Source organism: Pyrus communis, chromosome 12, assembly GCF_041283825.1.
Source record: "Pyrus communis isolate YQ-2024b chromosome 12, ASM4128382v1, whole genome shotgun sequence".
Classification (NCBI taxonomy): domain Eukaryota; kingdom Viridiplantae; phylum Streptophyta; class Magnoliopsida; order Rosales; family Rosaceae; genus Pyrus; species Pyrus communis.
In genome coordinates, this window is record NC_142576.1 from 7,767,190 (window position 1) to 7,784,013 (window position 16,824).

Here is a 16,824-nt window from a genome sequence, read left to right on the forward strand (position 1 = left end):
GATTTTTTTTGTGTAGTTCTTGTCTTGTAAATTGTCATTGCTTTGTCACCCTATGCAAGAAATACAGAAAAATAATTAGTTGCAAAATAATATTATGTACATGACAAATAAAATATCAACAAAGAAACTCACAACTTCTACAGCACTCCTTCCATTAACCATGTCAACCATGGCTCTCTCCAAGCTTCCCTTCCATAAAGTGCATGTTTTGTTGATAACCTTCCACCGATCGTAAACACCACCACCTTCCCTTCGGTTGGCGTTAGAGTTTTCATTGAACTTATCAACGATTTTACCCTACAAAACCTTTTTATTTTGATTCATGCCAATGACACCTTCTTCACTAATAGAAACCCATGCCAAGCATAAAGCAACATCTTCCTCAAAGGTCCAATTACGACCTCTAATATGCTCTTTTGCCATCTTGAAAATTTTGGAAATGGGAAGAAATGATAGAAAGAACAATTGGAAGAATTGTAGGAGAAAAGTGAGTTTTATGTGGATGTTTGAACATATGTATTTATAGAGTTTTTGGATGAATTTTGAGTTAAATAATTTTTTTTAAATTATTTTAGCCATTGGATTTAAATTTGGGTCATTAGATCTTTTTTTTATAGTTAAATTTGATTATATTCGATCCTAGTAATTAGATTCAATAAATATATAAATATAAAATACAAAAAATTGAATGTAGGCTGTTGGATCAACCAACAACCTATTTATGTAAACCCTTGGATTAAAAAAAAGCAGTTGGTTCTTTGGCGCATGTGGCCAACATGCCCACATGGGTGGAGCCATGCTGGTCTCAGTCTTGGTGTGTCGCCCGCATGGGCCACATCTCCTAGGGGAGTCTGGCGCTCAAGTGCCAGGTTTCAATCTCAATGATGGGGCCCACACCATTTTCTTGACTAAATTTAGGCTGGTTTTTGGCTTCTTTTTTTAGGTTTTAGGTTCAAATTAGAATTTGGGTTGGAATGGATTGGGGGAGAATAGAAGGGGAAAAATAGGTTTTAAGCCATGGGTTGGAGTTGGCCTTAAGAGGGCATCTGGTTGCTACAGCGAAGAAACTAAGGAAGCAACTTTAAACTCACGCTGTAGAGAAACACACTCACAACAGAAAACTCTCACACCGGAGAGAAAGGATTCTCAGTTTGCCTCATTTTAGTCATATGCTTTCTAACTGATTTGGCCTCGATGTAGCTTGTGTGAAGTTGGAGAAAGTTAATCTACTATCCCCTTTCTCTTTCTTGCTTACAGTCCCATATCGACATCGAATCATCCAATGGCAAAACGAGCAACCAGGTAGTCGATTTGCTTCTATTTGTTGTAGTTAATTTAATTTAGGTTTGATTGCTCTCTCTAGTCTCTTCCACCTCCCCAGCTTCTTTGCTTATGTTTTTTGCAATTTAATTTAGGGTTTAGTTCTAGCTAACATGAATGATGAAGCAGTGATTTGTTAGGTCTTTTCTCAAACAGTGTTTAATTGGCAACCAACGAACAGCTGAAGGTGAAACACAGACTTGATTCATCACGAAGGTAATCATAACTCTCTCTCTTAACACAGATTCAATTCATCACTAAGGTAATCATAATTCTCTCTCTCTCGCTTTCTCTCTCTCTCTCTCTCATTGTTAAAGGTTCTAGCACAACATGATGAAGCAATTTCAGTTTTGGGGTTTGAATTAAGGCTCTAATTTTAATTATTATTATTATGAGATCCGTGAAGCAATTTCAGTTTGGGGTTTTCTTTATCATGGTTTGATTGGCAACGCATTATGTGAGCTAAAACCAAACATAGAAATCATTTGCAAGGGTTTTGAGTGTTACACCAAATTTCTCATTTTCTTAAGTCCTCCCTCCCTGTTTTCCCCTCTCCCTTGCTCTCTCTATATGATTAATACTGTGATTGATACGAATACATGTATCTAGTGGCGGATCCATATTTTAAATATGAGGGTCTCAATAATCAAAGTCAAAAAATTTGTAGACAAACATAACATGGAAAAATTAAATGATAATACATTTTATTCATAAATCATACTTAAAACAACTTTATAAGCTGCAAAATCCTATTTGTAAATATGCTATTTGGACCGAACATAAAACATATCAATAATGAACTTTAAATCTCCATCAATTCTCGATTCACATTAATTTAATAAAAAGAAAATAAGACTTGGCCAGAATGGCGTTGTTTTGGGCCAAGTCATTTTAAAAAACATTAAAAGACATGGCCAAAATACCATCATTTTGGGCTAAGTCACTTTAAAAAATCTATTCTTTTTCGTGGTTGTCTTTTCCATGAAGACGCTGACGCCAATGCATAGCTGGAATTTAGAGCTAGAGCCAGAGGCAAGAGGCCCAACCTTATACTTTAGGAGCCCTGGGAAAATTCAATCAAGGATTTTGGATCGCCCAGGTCCCTTTACAAACACGCTCTACATGTGTCAGTGCATTGCATACATAATCGATGGAGGTTGTTGGCAATGTATTAAAAGCATGAGGCGTGGGCGAGGCGAAGCCTTACAGGATTTAATTTTTTTTTTATATATATGTTTTATATATTATACATATAATTGTATAAAAAATAGTACTATGTAAAATAGACATCCATTCTCAAATTTTCATTCAAATCCAGTCATTCAAAAGATAATATCATTTAAATTCATCATTCAAAGGTAATATCACCCAAATTCATCATTCAAAAGGTAATACAAACAAAGAAAACAATCATTCATCCAAATCATCTTCATATAAATCAAAATACAAACAAAGATATCAATCATTCATCTAAATCCTCTTCATCTAAATAAAAGGCAACATCATCCTCTTCATTACCAACTCTAGATGAACTTGTTGGGTATGTCATCATTTCATCAAAAGAATTTTCCGAATCATATTCCACATTTCTTCTAGTTCTACTTGAGGATTCTTCATTACCCTGTTTTCTTTTGTATGTATTAGGACCCCAAGGTTGAGTAGGCTCACGAGGAGGAGGAAGAGGAGAAGACTCTCTAGGCTCTCGAATGTATGAGCCACCTTCATAAACCGGGGGTGGCACATTCCTTACGGCCTCAACACTATACAATAACTCATCCTCAAGCCATGTAGGATCTTCTGGAAGAACGGGATCTTCTATCTCTGTTATCCATTCATCATCGAAGGCAATTTCTTCCACAACAATAGGATCATACTTCTCCATCCTTTTCTTATTTCTTTGTTGTAAAGCCAAATTGTACTTGACATAGGCTAAAGCATTAAGCCTTTTGTGTTCAAGCCTATTCCTTCTTTTTGTATGAATCTACAAATAAATCAATTCTATTATTCAAGTCTAATCATCTTAAGCAAAAATGACACTTAAGATAATAATAATATATTTACTTACCATTGAAAATGTGCTCCAATTCCTCTCACATCCCGATGCACTACAAGTAAGGCTTAGAACTCGGATAGCAAACTTCGTAAACTAGGGTGTTTTATGCCCAAAGCGTTCCCACCAAGCCGCTAAAAAAACAATATTGTGAGGTAAGTAATTTAAGGGTTAATGATAAAAAGATATTAACAATTGACTAATTAAATCTTACTTGGTGTTCGTTTTTTCCTAGTTTGCATAGCCATAGAATCTGCAAATGGACCACACCTGTTAGTAAATAAATCCAATTGAACATCGGCCTCTTCACGTTCTTTTCCTTTCCCAAGCATCCTATCCATGCAAGTAAATAACCCATTTCGTACTTAATCAGTATTTGAGAAATTATCCTCATATTGAAATTATGGGTTTGAGTAATAGGCCGCCGCATGTAGTGGTTGATGAAGTTGATCGTCCCATCTACGATCTATCTTTCTCCAAATAGGCATATATTTTTTCTCCACTTTGTTAAGATTGCTTGCAATTTTCTCTTTTGCGGCATCCATCAACTCATATATAAAACCCATGGGGAGTCTCTCCTCCGAATCAACCTCTCTCAAAACACAAACAAGAGGAAGAACACCCTTAATGCAAAAGGAAACTCGACCCCAAAACTCACGATCATATAACACATGATGCTTAGCCAACTTTGCTTCACAGGATTTTGCATAGGTACTTTCTGATCATTCTTGAGAGGTAAACAAAGCAACAAGATTTTCCTTTTGCTTTTGTAGCTTTTGTAGTGTAAGGAAAGAAGTGGCAAACCTAGTGACCGCCGGACGAAGAATTTCTGAATTGTTAGTGTACTTTCTCATCAAAGCTAGTACCCATTGATGAACATATACATACTTTGAAATACACCTAACACGTTTGAGTGTGTCATCAAACCATGCCATCCTAGAAATATCTTCTAGCATCAAATCAATGCAATGAGCCGCACATAGAGTCCACCACACCTTCTCTTTCCTCTCCATAAGTTTTGCTTCAGCATTCTTGTAGTTCGAAGCATTATCGGATATAACTTGAACCACATTCTCCTCCCCAATTTCTTGAATAACGTCATCCAAATAGCCATACAACAAATCTCCATTCTTAATAAAGGCCGATGCATCAACCGATTTCAAGAACCAAGTACCTTATGGGCTATTGACAAGAAAGTTGATTAAACACCTACTTTCGACCATCCATCCGACATAATAGTGCATCCATATCTCTTCCAAGCCTTTTGATGTTCTTTCATCATACTTTGTACATCATCAACTTCTTCTTTGAGCATCCAAGTTCTATATTCATGGCTTGTAGGAGCATCAAAGCCGGGACCAAAATTGGATACCAATTTCATTGCATTAACATAATATTCATTGTTTGCCGCATTGAATGGAATGTCACTAATGTAGAACCATCAGGCAAGTGCTCGGGATGCTTGCCTTCTTTCCTCTTTTTTGAAAGGTGTATTCAACGTGGTTTGACGAGCTTCCGATGTAACATACCTATCAAGTGGTCCCCTTGACCTAGGTGGTAGAAAAGAATCGGTTTGTTGTGAATGTGTGGCACTCGCACTCCCATTCCCACTACTTACATATGGTGTCCTTGTTGTGCCCATATTGACACTTTCACTTTCTTCTCCACCACCACGACACAACTCATGACTAGCTTTCCTCTTTTCTTTAGTTCCCATAACATTAGCAAAGCATTCTTCCTTCACATTGGGTGGGACTTTTTTACAACTTATCATTCCTCCCGAACTTACACCACCCAAGTGATGTTTGAATCTAGAAATTGAACCCGTGCATTTGTGGTTACAAAAAACACAATAGAAGTGCTTGGTGATAGGATCCAAATCTTTTGTCCATTGTCAAGCAAAATCTTTCTTAGAAGAAGAAGCCATATTTTTCAATGCCCTAAACAGTAAACATTAGATGAATGCATACAGTTAATGAACCAACAATTTATTAATTAATTTATATACCAACAATTTCCAACAATTTATTAATTAATTTATATACCCCCATAGTCCCGACTACTTAGGCCTAGCATTTTGCATTTAGAAATGTTTGGGTTCAGCTAATTGTATCTAAGTGCCAATTTATGGCACACAGTGTAGCATTAAATTGTTCATGTATCTAAGTGCCAATTTATGGCACACAATGCAACATTAAATTGTTGAGAAGTTCTATATTGTATTTGTACCTGGTTCTTCTAGTGGCTTTCTTAGTGGGTTGGTTGTGCATCTTTCATTGGTTATCTGATTCTCTCTCTCTCTCTCTCAACTGATGTTCGCATTTATATACCCCTGTTTCGTAGAAAGCTTTTCAAAAACCTTCCCCAAAAAACTTCTTCACTACATGCAAATTTTCAGTCAATCTTAGTTAGGCAGTACACAGAGGCAGATTAATAACTTTTCTGTCTAACTATTAACCCCTCTATTATGGCAAAACCTTCCCCAGAAAACAAAATCCCTAATTTCAGAATTTCAGAAACCCTAACCTTGGGGATCTTGCTGACGGCGCTGGGGTTGGGCTGACAATGCTGGGGTGGCGGCGTGGCGACCAGACCGGTGTTCTGAGCTTCTGGCGCACGGGAGAAGAAGAAGCTAGAAGGCAGAAGGCAAAAGGCAGAGGCAGAAAAAGGGGATTGAATTCGAAGGTATGGTATGAAGACTGAAAATCCTTACCCAAACGACGTCGTTTTGGGTTTGGATGGTTTTTTTTTTTTTTTTTTTTTAAAAAAAAAAAGGGTTTGACAAGGCGTCCAGACGCCTTGAGGCACGCCTTCGCCGCCTCGACGTCTCCGGCGAAGCATTTTGCCTACTCCAACAAAACTGAGGCGTTTGCCTCTCCACCCAGCCTCAAGGGCGCCCTAGGCGCGCCCCGAGGCGAGTTCTTTAAGACATTGGTTTTTGGTGATGTCAATGCTTACACGGGAGTTAAGGTTGTGTTGTGTCTTCTCTTATTTCCACTATGACAAATTATCACTATGTAACGCATTAGAGCACCAGATGAGTACCGGAAAAAGGAGAAGCTAGAGGCTAAACAAAGTCACAAGGCTATGAACAACAATAGATATGTAGCCTGTCGTCCGTCACCTAAAAAGAAAAAGGCGGCCCATCGTAGGTATCCCACTGTGGGACAATGGCCACGGTCAAATTCCATGCTTGAGCAACAAGACCTTTTTCCTAAATGTCTTTTCTTTTGAACCTATCCTAATGGTGTTAGGGTTCCAGTGTTCGACAAGCTTGTTGACTTTGAAGCGTTTTGGGCTGAATTGGAGTGGGACAAAATTTTCATAGAGGAGAAGCTAACTCAAGAAGGAGGCGACTAAGCGGTCGGGAAGGGAAAACCGCCAGGAATGAGCTAGGAGAAAGACGGCACCCTATCATCCTGACTTTGGAGAAGTGAACCTATCCTTGAAGTAGGTAGGAGGTTAAGGACTTAATTAGTTCCATCTGTGCTCTGCTGTGGTAGTGTGCTAACTAGCTACCTTAATTTCTAGCTAAATAAATAGTCCGGACTACTCAATAGTACGTGAAATCAACGGTTAAGATTGCCTTGGGGAAATACTATTTTTTGCTTACTCGCCAATCTTATGGATAAATGAGTAGTTCAAACTATTAAAGACTTACCTTGGAATGACTTAGAAACAAGCGTTTTGCAGCCTTTACTAGATGAAGGATGTCGAGAAGAATGGGGTTGTGACCGCTACTTCACCGGCCACCAGGCATTTAACATTCACTGTGTAAACACTCTTGGAGAATCACATCAACTTGTTGAAATCACTCATTCAAATCCAAGGACAATCCATCCCCACATGTGACCTCTCACAAGTATCTGTATCATCAAGCTTTCTCTTCTTCCCAAAACTCTCCAATTTCTTTTCTTTAGTCTTCCAAGTACTTACCCAAGCAAAGTAACCGCATGAGTGGTGCATTCCTTGGAAACATGATCTAATGAAGGCATAAAGACTCAAGCTTATATTTATAGTCTTCGAAACTTGAATCTACGGACATGATTACAACTACCGTTAGATGCTTTATAATGGCCTTATCCATTAACATCTTCATTGACTTCTGATTGCCAGCACCTTCCTTAGTCCTCATTCGATCCAACATGGTTAGACCAGGTGGAATTGTAACTAGTTCATCAAAACATTTGGTCGTGTATAAAAGCTCTTACTACTCTCCAGTTAGGTGTTGGTGTGGGTATGCGTTAGCAAATTCTGATTGTCGGGCCTTCTATCCTATTATTCAGAGAATTGCCAAATCTTCTCCAGCATGATGTCGTGTTTACTTATGAAGTCAACGAAAACTGCTAGAGTACCATATCACCGCACAAGGGCCAAGTCAGAGATACTCTCGGTCTTACCCCATAAGTGTAAGCGAGCCTGACCTCTATCGTCTTTGCTACTGCTTGAACATTGCAAGAGCGTTCCATCTCCTTGATCTCGTGTATCCTATTTCAACATAAGGAGAAACATATATACCTACAAAGTTAACTGGTTTGACATGATGCACAAGGGGGTTTAGAGATCCATGAGATGAACACTGGCACGGTGTTCAAGCGGTTGCAGAGACGGTAGAGGTCGTGCTTGCTTACCCTTACAAGGTAAGAGTGAGGCTATATGTGCGAGACATAGCAGTTGCAGTAGGCAATCCTTACACCTTTCGAATACAACCAAACATTGTCAAGAAAGATGAAAACACGTCATGCAATGAAAGGAAGATAAATGGTTACATACTTACCTGTCTAGTGGCATCGCTACCCCAGCAGTTTTCTTCGACTTCATATTTAAGCATGACGTCATGTTGGAGAGGTTTTGACTGTTGGAGAATGGTTCTCTCAAAAAATAAGATTGGATGCCTGACAATAAAAAATTGTTGGCACCAATACCCGACCGAAGAGGAGCAAGAACTTTTATACAAGGCTATAAATGTTTCAATAAACCCGTTACAATTCCGTCGGCCTAACCATGTTCGATCGAATGAGGACAGGAGGGTGGAATCAATTCGAAGACAATGAAGATGTTAATGGAAAAGGCCATTGCTGAGCGTCCACCGGTGGTTGTAATTATGTCTGTGGATTAAAGTTTTGAAGACTATAAATATAGGCTTGGAGTCTATGTTCCTTCACTATATCATGTTTCCAAAAAATGGATCACTTATGTTGTTACTTTGCTTGGGTGGGGAACAAAAAACTGAAGAAAAGAATGAGGCGCTATTCGATTGAGAAAAATTATCAAGGGATCTAGGATACCTTTCATCTACTATATTGCCTTTCCAATTTTTGGGGTGCAGAAAATGTGCAACGTAACAAATGAAGATGTTTATCTGAAGAAAAGGTGTTGCATAAGAACTAAAGACATCAATCAAAGTGATACAAAGTAACCAAGTCAAAATGGCATCTCATGGATTATAGTTTGAAAAACAATGTTGTTTCCGAAAGATCCTTTGATATATGTACTAATTGGATCATGATTGTTGTCAATGTTAAGTTATGACTCATGTTTTATGGTTTGTATGAAATTGAGATTGTGATGGATGGCTGTTTCCTTATCTACTGAACTCTTTTTTATTGATATTGAGACTATGAGCATCTCCTCTACCTCCATATATCTATATATATATATATATATATTGTACATAGTGTTTAAAATATTATTATCGGTGGAAATATCGATTGATATATCGTTATCGGTCTTTGATTAATTTAAAATGGCATTGTAGGGAAATTTGCTCAAGGCAACCAATATCGATATTGATTCTATAAATTCACACATTAATATTTCCACTGATATTTTAAACATTGTATCATATATAGGTGGAGGTAGAGGAAGAGGAGATACTTACAATCTCAATGTCAATAAGAAGGAGTTAAATAGAAAAGAAAATTAGGGGTGGGCGTGGTTCGGTTTGGTGCAGTTTTGAGTGAAACCAAAACCCAAACCACAAGTTTTTGCAGTTTAGTTTGGTGCGGTTTTGAGGCTAAAACCGAAATGAAACCAAACCATTTGGTTCGGTTCGGTTTGGTTTTAAACGGTTTTGGTTTGGTTTCATTGTTTGAAAGTGTTATTATGGTTACCTAGTTATATCTCATTTCATCCAATTCAATAAAAAAAATTTGGTGTTCGAAAAAGCTATTATGATTACCTAATGCATTATGACATTACGAAAAATAAATTGTTCATGCAATTCAATAAAAAAGTTTTGGTGCTTCAACTTACTTTGCGACTCTTAAAAAAGACCGGCACAAAAAATCACGAAGTGAAAGTAATTGTAATTTACCACTAACCTCATTGTCCGGTTGAATAAGCAACTCGCTGATGAACTGGTAGATCGATCCAACTCGAAAGCTAAGCTCCCGAAGGTGCTGAGTGTCGATTTTTAATCTCTCACTTTCATCGACAATTGTGGCATTGGCTGTCTCTACAAAATAATCTTGTAACCTATGAACGAAGCAAGGGATACTAATTCATAAGCTGCTTAATGATATCGAAGAATAAATATAAGAAATGCACTCAGTTCATATTGTCTACTTCATGCACATCATGCTACCAATGTGCCATATCCATCCTCCTCAATAAACCAACCGGAGATGCCACATTCGCCTCAAGAATATCTTCTTGGACAGTTCTGCATCCTTTCCAACGCACTACGAATCTTGATGAAAGAAAAGATAGAGATTATGTGGAAATATTATGATGTGGTTGAGTCCATACTAAATGTATGGACTTAATGAAATAACCGATTATAATTTAACATTGTGGTTTCGGTTTCGATGCGGTTTTCAAAAGCCAAAACCAAAATCAAACCGTTTCCTACGTTGCGGTTCGGTTTCAAAACCGAAACCGTTTCAAAACCACAAAACCAAACCGTTCGGTGAGGTTCGATTTGGTTCGTGTTTCGGTTTCGGTTTTTGGTTCCAAGTGCCCACCCCTAAAGAAAACAGTAGGCATCTCAATCTCATTGTCATACATATCATTTGACAAATCATATAATACGAGTCATAACTTAACAATGAAACCAATCATAATGAAATCTAATTAATACATATATCAAAAAAGCTTTCGGACGCGAAATTGTTCTTCAAACTATAATTCATGAAATGCCATATTTCGATTTAGTTACTTTGTAGCACTTTGATTGATGTTTTTAGTTTTTATGCATCACCTTTTCTTCGGATTAAAAAAGATTAGACCGTCGTCATGTGTTACATAATACTTTTTCTTCTTCCCAAAAATTGGAAAGACAATATAATGGATGTAAGGTATCCTAGATCCCTTTATAATTTTTCCCAATACATTAGCACCTAATCACTACCCCGTGAGTTCTTGATTAGCCAAACCTCACCAGAATCCATATCATCAAGCTTCTTCTTCTTCCCTAAACTCTCCATTTTCTTCATTCTTCTAACTTTCTCAACTAAGCAAAGTAACAACATGATTGGTCCCCTCTTTGGAAACATGATCTAGTGAAGGTACATAGACTTCAAGCTTTTATTTATATTGTCTTCGAAACTTGAATCCACAAAAATGATTACAACCACCAATGGATGCTCAGCAATTGCATTTTTCCATTAACATCTCCATAGTCTTCTAATTGCTTACACCCTCCTTAGTCCTTATTCGATCCGACATAATTAGACCAGTGGAATAGTAACGCGTTCACAGGAACATTTATAGTATGTATAAAACTCCTATTACTCTTCAGTTGGGTGTTGGTGTGGGTATCAACAATTTTTTATTATCGGCCCCCAATCTTTTTTTAAGAAAAACATTATTCAGCAGCCAAAACTTCTCCAACATGATATCGCGCTTACATATGAAATTGAAGAAAACTGGTGAAGTAGCCAAGCCACATCACAAGTAAGTTAGTACATAACCATTTATCTACTTTTCATAGGATGGAGCATTTTTATCTCTCGTCTTTTATCTCGCACGAATACTCTCGATCTTACCCCGTGAGTGTAAGCAAGCCCGGCCTCTATCATCTTTGCGACCGCTTGAACACAGCAAGAGAGTGCATCTCGTCGATCTCTAACCCCCTTGTGCAACATGTTGGACTAGTTAATTTTGTAGGTATATATCTTCCTCTTGTGTTAAAATAGGATACACAAGATCAATGAGAGATGAACGCTATTACAATGTTGAAGCGGTTGTCGAGAAGGTAGATTGGGCTCGCTTACGGTAAGACCAAGGGTATCCATGCGAGGCTTGGCCCTTGCAGTAAGCAATCCCTACACCTTTCTAATACAACCACACCCTGCCAAGAAAAATAAAACTGCTTCATGCCATGGAAGGAGATAAATGGTTATGTACTAACTTATCTGTCTGATCGCATGGCTACTCCAGCTGTTTTCTTCGACTATATGTGAGCACTACATAATGTTGGAGAAGTTTTGGCATCTGAAGAATGTTCACACCAACACCTGACCAAAGAGCAGTATAAGAACTTTTATACACGACTATAAATGTTTCGGTGAACCCGTTATAATAGTATACAAGACTAAGGAGATGTACACCTGGTTAGACCATGTTGGATCGAATGAGGATTAAGAAGGGTGCTACAAGACTATGGGGATGTAATGGGTAAACCCATGGCAGAGCATCCAGTGGTGGTTGTAATCATGTCCGTAGATTCAAGTTTCGAAGACAATGTAAGCATGGAGTTTGTGCCTTAACTAGATCATGTTTTCAAAGAAGAGACCACTTATACTGTTACTTTGCTTGGGTAGGGAACTTGGAAGACTGAAGAAAAGAAATTGGAGGGTTTTGGGAAGAAAAGGAAGCTTGATGATATAGGTACTTGTGAGTTTTGGCTAATCAAGAATTCATGAGGTAGTGATTGGGATGCTAATGGATTGGGAAAAGTTATCAAGGGATCTAGGATACCTTACGTGAACTATTACATTTTTAAGGAGGAGAAAAAGTGCTACGTAACAAATGAAGACGGCCTCTTTATAATTAGAATAAAAGGTGTTGCATTAGAACTAAAGAAATCAATCAAAGTGCTACAAAGTAACTAATTCAAATGGGCATCTCATGGATTAGAGTTTGAAGAACCATGTATGACTGGCTGTTTCCTTTTCTTTTCTATTTCTCTCCTCTACCTCTATCTATATATTGTACATGATATCCCTGATATGTTTCGTAACAACAACTGGAGCATCTTCTTTGTTGGAAACTGGCTTAATTTGAGAAGCCCTTTTTTGGTGAGTTTGGGGATAACCATCTCTGAGTTTAAAGTCACCAAATAGGTTGGCAGCACACTTTGGTTCCTTTTTCAGTTTGATAAAAGGGAAATTTCCCAGAGAGCACCATTTTTGTGATTTTGTGGTGCCGTACCATTTGGAAGACGGCGATATGAGCAAGCTCTTTTGTCTATCATGACTTAGTGTACCAAATACGGTTGGCTGCACATTTTGGTTCCTTTTTCAGTTTGATAAAAGGAAAGTGTCACCGAGAGCACTATATTTGTGATTTTGTGCTGCGGTATCATTCGGAAGACGGTGACATGAACTAGCTCTTTTGTCTCTCATGATGTTGGGAAAGATCAACCAATTTGTTAGATATGTTCTCTGTACTGGTGTAAGTTGCTTCTCTTACTTTGTTCGTTGTACAGTAGATGCAATACTGAGTTAGTTCTTCTCTTTGATCCCTTGTGTATGTGAGTTTGGTTCATATCTTTGTAATAACCCCATCTCTTTCCTGTATTTGTCTGCAAGCAACAATCTGAGACTTGTTCTTGGCTAGTCTCTGTGTGTGTTCTGGGTGTTTTTGGAATATGTAGTGAGAGCTTAAAAACTATTTTGTGTTCTCCTTTGTTATTAGTGCATTTCCTCACCGTCTCCAGACCGGATGTAGGCTCTAACAAAGCCGAAGGTATTTTTACTATATGGACGATTTCTGTATTTGTCATATTTTGTCTTCGCTTATGTATTGATCTTATATTTGTTGCTTCCACACAAGAAGTTGAATCAAGACCATGTCTTTGGTTGCTTCCGCACAAGTTGAATCAAGAGCATGTCTTCGGATGCTTCCGCACAACATTCTTCAATACTAGAACAAAATTAGGATTGCTATGACAACTGTAGAGTATCACAAAAAACAATTACAGAGCATTTCAGGATCCTAGCATCTTCCTCATTGTCTTTTTTCTTTGAGGGGGCAGCAACCTTATTCTATACGTCAGCTGCATCCTTCTGCATGTCTAGTTTGGCAAGAGCAACCGCGCAACTGCATGTAAAATGCAGTGGACTGACCAGTTAGTAGAGACATTGCGCTTGCATTGCATCTTGGTTGATCGCAATTTCGATTACCTATTCTTGCACACTTTTGGAGATACCATGGTTCCAACATCTATAAAGTTCAATTCCGATCAATAAAACAAAAATCAATGAATGAATATACATAATAAATGTTGATTTATTTATTTATTTTAATAAAAAATCACTTCTGCTCATTTGTTTTGTCTGTTAGACTCAAATTTCATATGGATATCTCTGTATTGCAAACTCAAGTTTTTCTTCATGTATTGAATTTGCCATTGCAGAGGAGCTTGCATGACTTGGGGCAACCATGCATACGTGTGCTCGAAATGGAGAATTGCTCCACGAGAGGATTCAAGAGTGGAAGAGTAAGGGGTTTGAAGTGAATGGCTCGGTTTGTTATCTCACATCTAAATATAAGAGGGAGGAGTTCAAAAAGATTGTCTCATCTGTTTTTCATGGCTAGCTTAACATCCTTTTAAGTTTTCACTGTCGTTGTTATCTTGCTTTCTATGAAGCACGGATACTATAGTTTGGTCGCCTATCCGATACCCTTATACTTTAAGATGAGAATTTTAAGAGGAGAAAATTAATAGAAAACAAAGATTTAGTTGAAAGTTACGAATACAAAGAATTTGCCTCTAATTGAAACAGGAATATAACTCTCATACTTGAATGAACTTGAATGTGGATGTTTTCTTGTTAAATTATGGGGTAAATTACACAAAACTACCTTAACTATAGGTCAAACAACAATCTCATACCTCATGTTTTAAAAATTACAATATCATACCTCATCTTATGAATTTGTTACAATGTCATATCTCTGTCAAATTTTCTATTAATTTCTCTATTAAATGATGACGTTGCTTGAGGTGGAGTCCACTCTCTAATCCACCTGGATTAAAAAATTAATTAATATTTAAAAATTAAAAACATAATTATATAAATATTTTTATTAAAAAATATGGGACCCACCTCTTCAAACCCTCACCTTCTTCCTGTTCCATCCATCTCCCCCCACCCTTCCTCCCTTCACTCTAAAACTAGAACCCATCTCCACCTCCCTCCCAATGGCGCTCCTTCTCTTCTCCAGCAACCTTAGAGCAGGTGCTGCTCCACCGCCACGTGGGCCTTTTTATAGGCATCTTAATTCCCAAAGTTCTCTGCTTTCAAAAGGATAGCTTTGAAATTGGTTTCTGATTTTGAAAAAAAATATATTGGTTTTTGATTAAATGGGGTTTACCATTGATTGCAATAATATGCATTTCAATTTGGGGAATTTCAAATGGGGATTTTGCCCAAATTTTCTTGAACGGAATCAGTTTTTTGGGTCCGAGATCCCAACTCGAATTCTGCCTCTTCTTGCTGTCGTCTGATTTTATATTCTTCCTCTGCCTGTCCTCACCTTCCACAAGCCTCGAGAAGGTCCTTGAATTACCCAAACCTTACAAACGGTTTCAGATTGCAGGCGAGGGTTGTTGGGGTGGTGCTCACGAAGGTCCTTGACGAAATTGACATGTGTGGCTGCTTGCTTGAGAAGAAGGAGGTGCCCTTTTTTAATATTTTAACTTGGGCGGGTTGATGATAACTCGGTGGCGGAGATGGAGGAGGAGAGGACGGTGGGGGAGTGGTTCTGGTTTTGGTGGTGAAGGAGGGAGGTGGGGTGATGGGTAGGCTGGAGAAGAAGGTGAGATGGATGGGTTTGTAAGGGTGGGTCCCATTTTTTTAATATTTATAAAAATGTTTAAATAATTTTTTAATTTTTTAATCTAGTTGGATTAGAGAGTGGGCTTCACCTCAAGCCATGTGAGCATTTAATAGAGAAATTGACATAAAATTATATGGAGGTATGACATTGTAACAAATTCGTAAGATGAGGTATGACATTGTAATTTTTAAAACATAAGGTATGAGATTGTGGTTCGATCCATAATTGAGGTAGTTTTGTATAATTTACCCTAAATTATGTTTTAAAAAATATATTTTTATGATCGTATACATAATGCATCATATCGTATCATCGTACCTATGCTTCATAGCTTGTTTCTCTCTTTCTTTTTACTGAATATTAAATAACGGCTGTGAGCTTAGAAGAATAAACATAAAGATGGGTTTGACTTTCTTCTTTGGCCTTAAAATTTAGACATTGTATTAATAGAGCAATTTATTTGAGATTAATCTGAATGTTTATATGAAAAAAAAGATCTTACAGGTCCTCAAAATGAGGACCAAGAGCAGTCCTGTTGACATACAATATGAACAAGGGCAAGACACATGAAGGTTAGGGTAAAATTTAGGATTGACATTTTAAAAGACATCAAATTGCAAACATGAGTCATATTATAATACTATAAAAGTGATGAAAATCACTTAGGAATGACAAATACGCCGTTTTTGCGTGGACTGAGGGTTAATTACATTAACACCTCTTGAGGTTTTTTGAATTTTCACAAAACTCCTCCAGGTTTAAAACATTACACGAAGACCTCTTGAGGTTTTAATTTACTTTCACAAATACCCATTTGATAAACAAATTGTCTATAAAAAGACAATTTTACCCTTATAATTAATTACTTAACAAAATAAAATAAAATTTATAAAAAAATCAAATTATAAATTACACAAACATTAAAAAATAAAAATGAATGATAAATCCCATAGGAATCCAAACATCTAACTTGTGGTATTCAAATTAAGTTACCTTGCGTTGAATAAATTTTTTTATTTTTTTATTTTTTTATTTTTTTAACTTTTAAAAAGCTTAAAATCTTGGGGTATTCAAATTTAACTTTTTGTGAGAATGGAAATCCATGTGTATTCAAAATTTTATTGATTTTAAAGGATTTTAAAATGTTATGGAGTTTGACGGACATTGAGTGCTTTTATAGTAAGTTTTTTGTCATAGAAAATCCAACCTCTCTATCTAAGATTTGGATGAACTTCAATTTTTTCACTTATGATGACATACTCCACCACCATAATGCAATGACTATATCATCTTATCATGACCATCTCCAATACTTGTACGACCACCTTTTTATCGCTGTCATCTCCTCGTATATTGTACACAAAATCTCACTTGACTCCATACATATGGTTATAAACACACACTGTACAGCATATATCTAGTACAATTATTATTATTTTTTATTA

At 37.2% G+C, this 16,824-nt stretch overlaps 1 long non-coding RNA gene and 1 pseudogene across 1 annotated transcript; one reads left to right on the plus strand and one right to left on the minus strand.

Annotated features, from left to right (window-relative positions):
- Nucleotides 1–4,092: 4,092 nt before the first annotated feature.
- On the minus strand, nucleotides 4,093–5,144 carry LOC148692267 (uncharacterized; annotated as a pseudogene).
- Nucleotides 5,145–12,656: 7,512 nt separating this feature from the next.
- Nucleotides 12,657–14,274, plus strand: LOC148692268 (uncharacterized). Its single transcript, XR_015954436.1, has 2 exons — nucleotides 12,657–12,988; nucleotides 13,953–14,274. It is a non-coding gene; the product is annotated as an uncharacterized LOC148692268 (long non-coding RNA).
- Nucleotides 14,275–16,824: the final 2,550 nt, after the last annotated feature.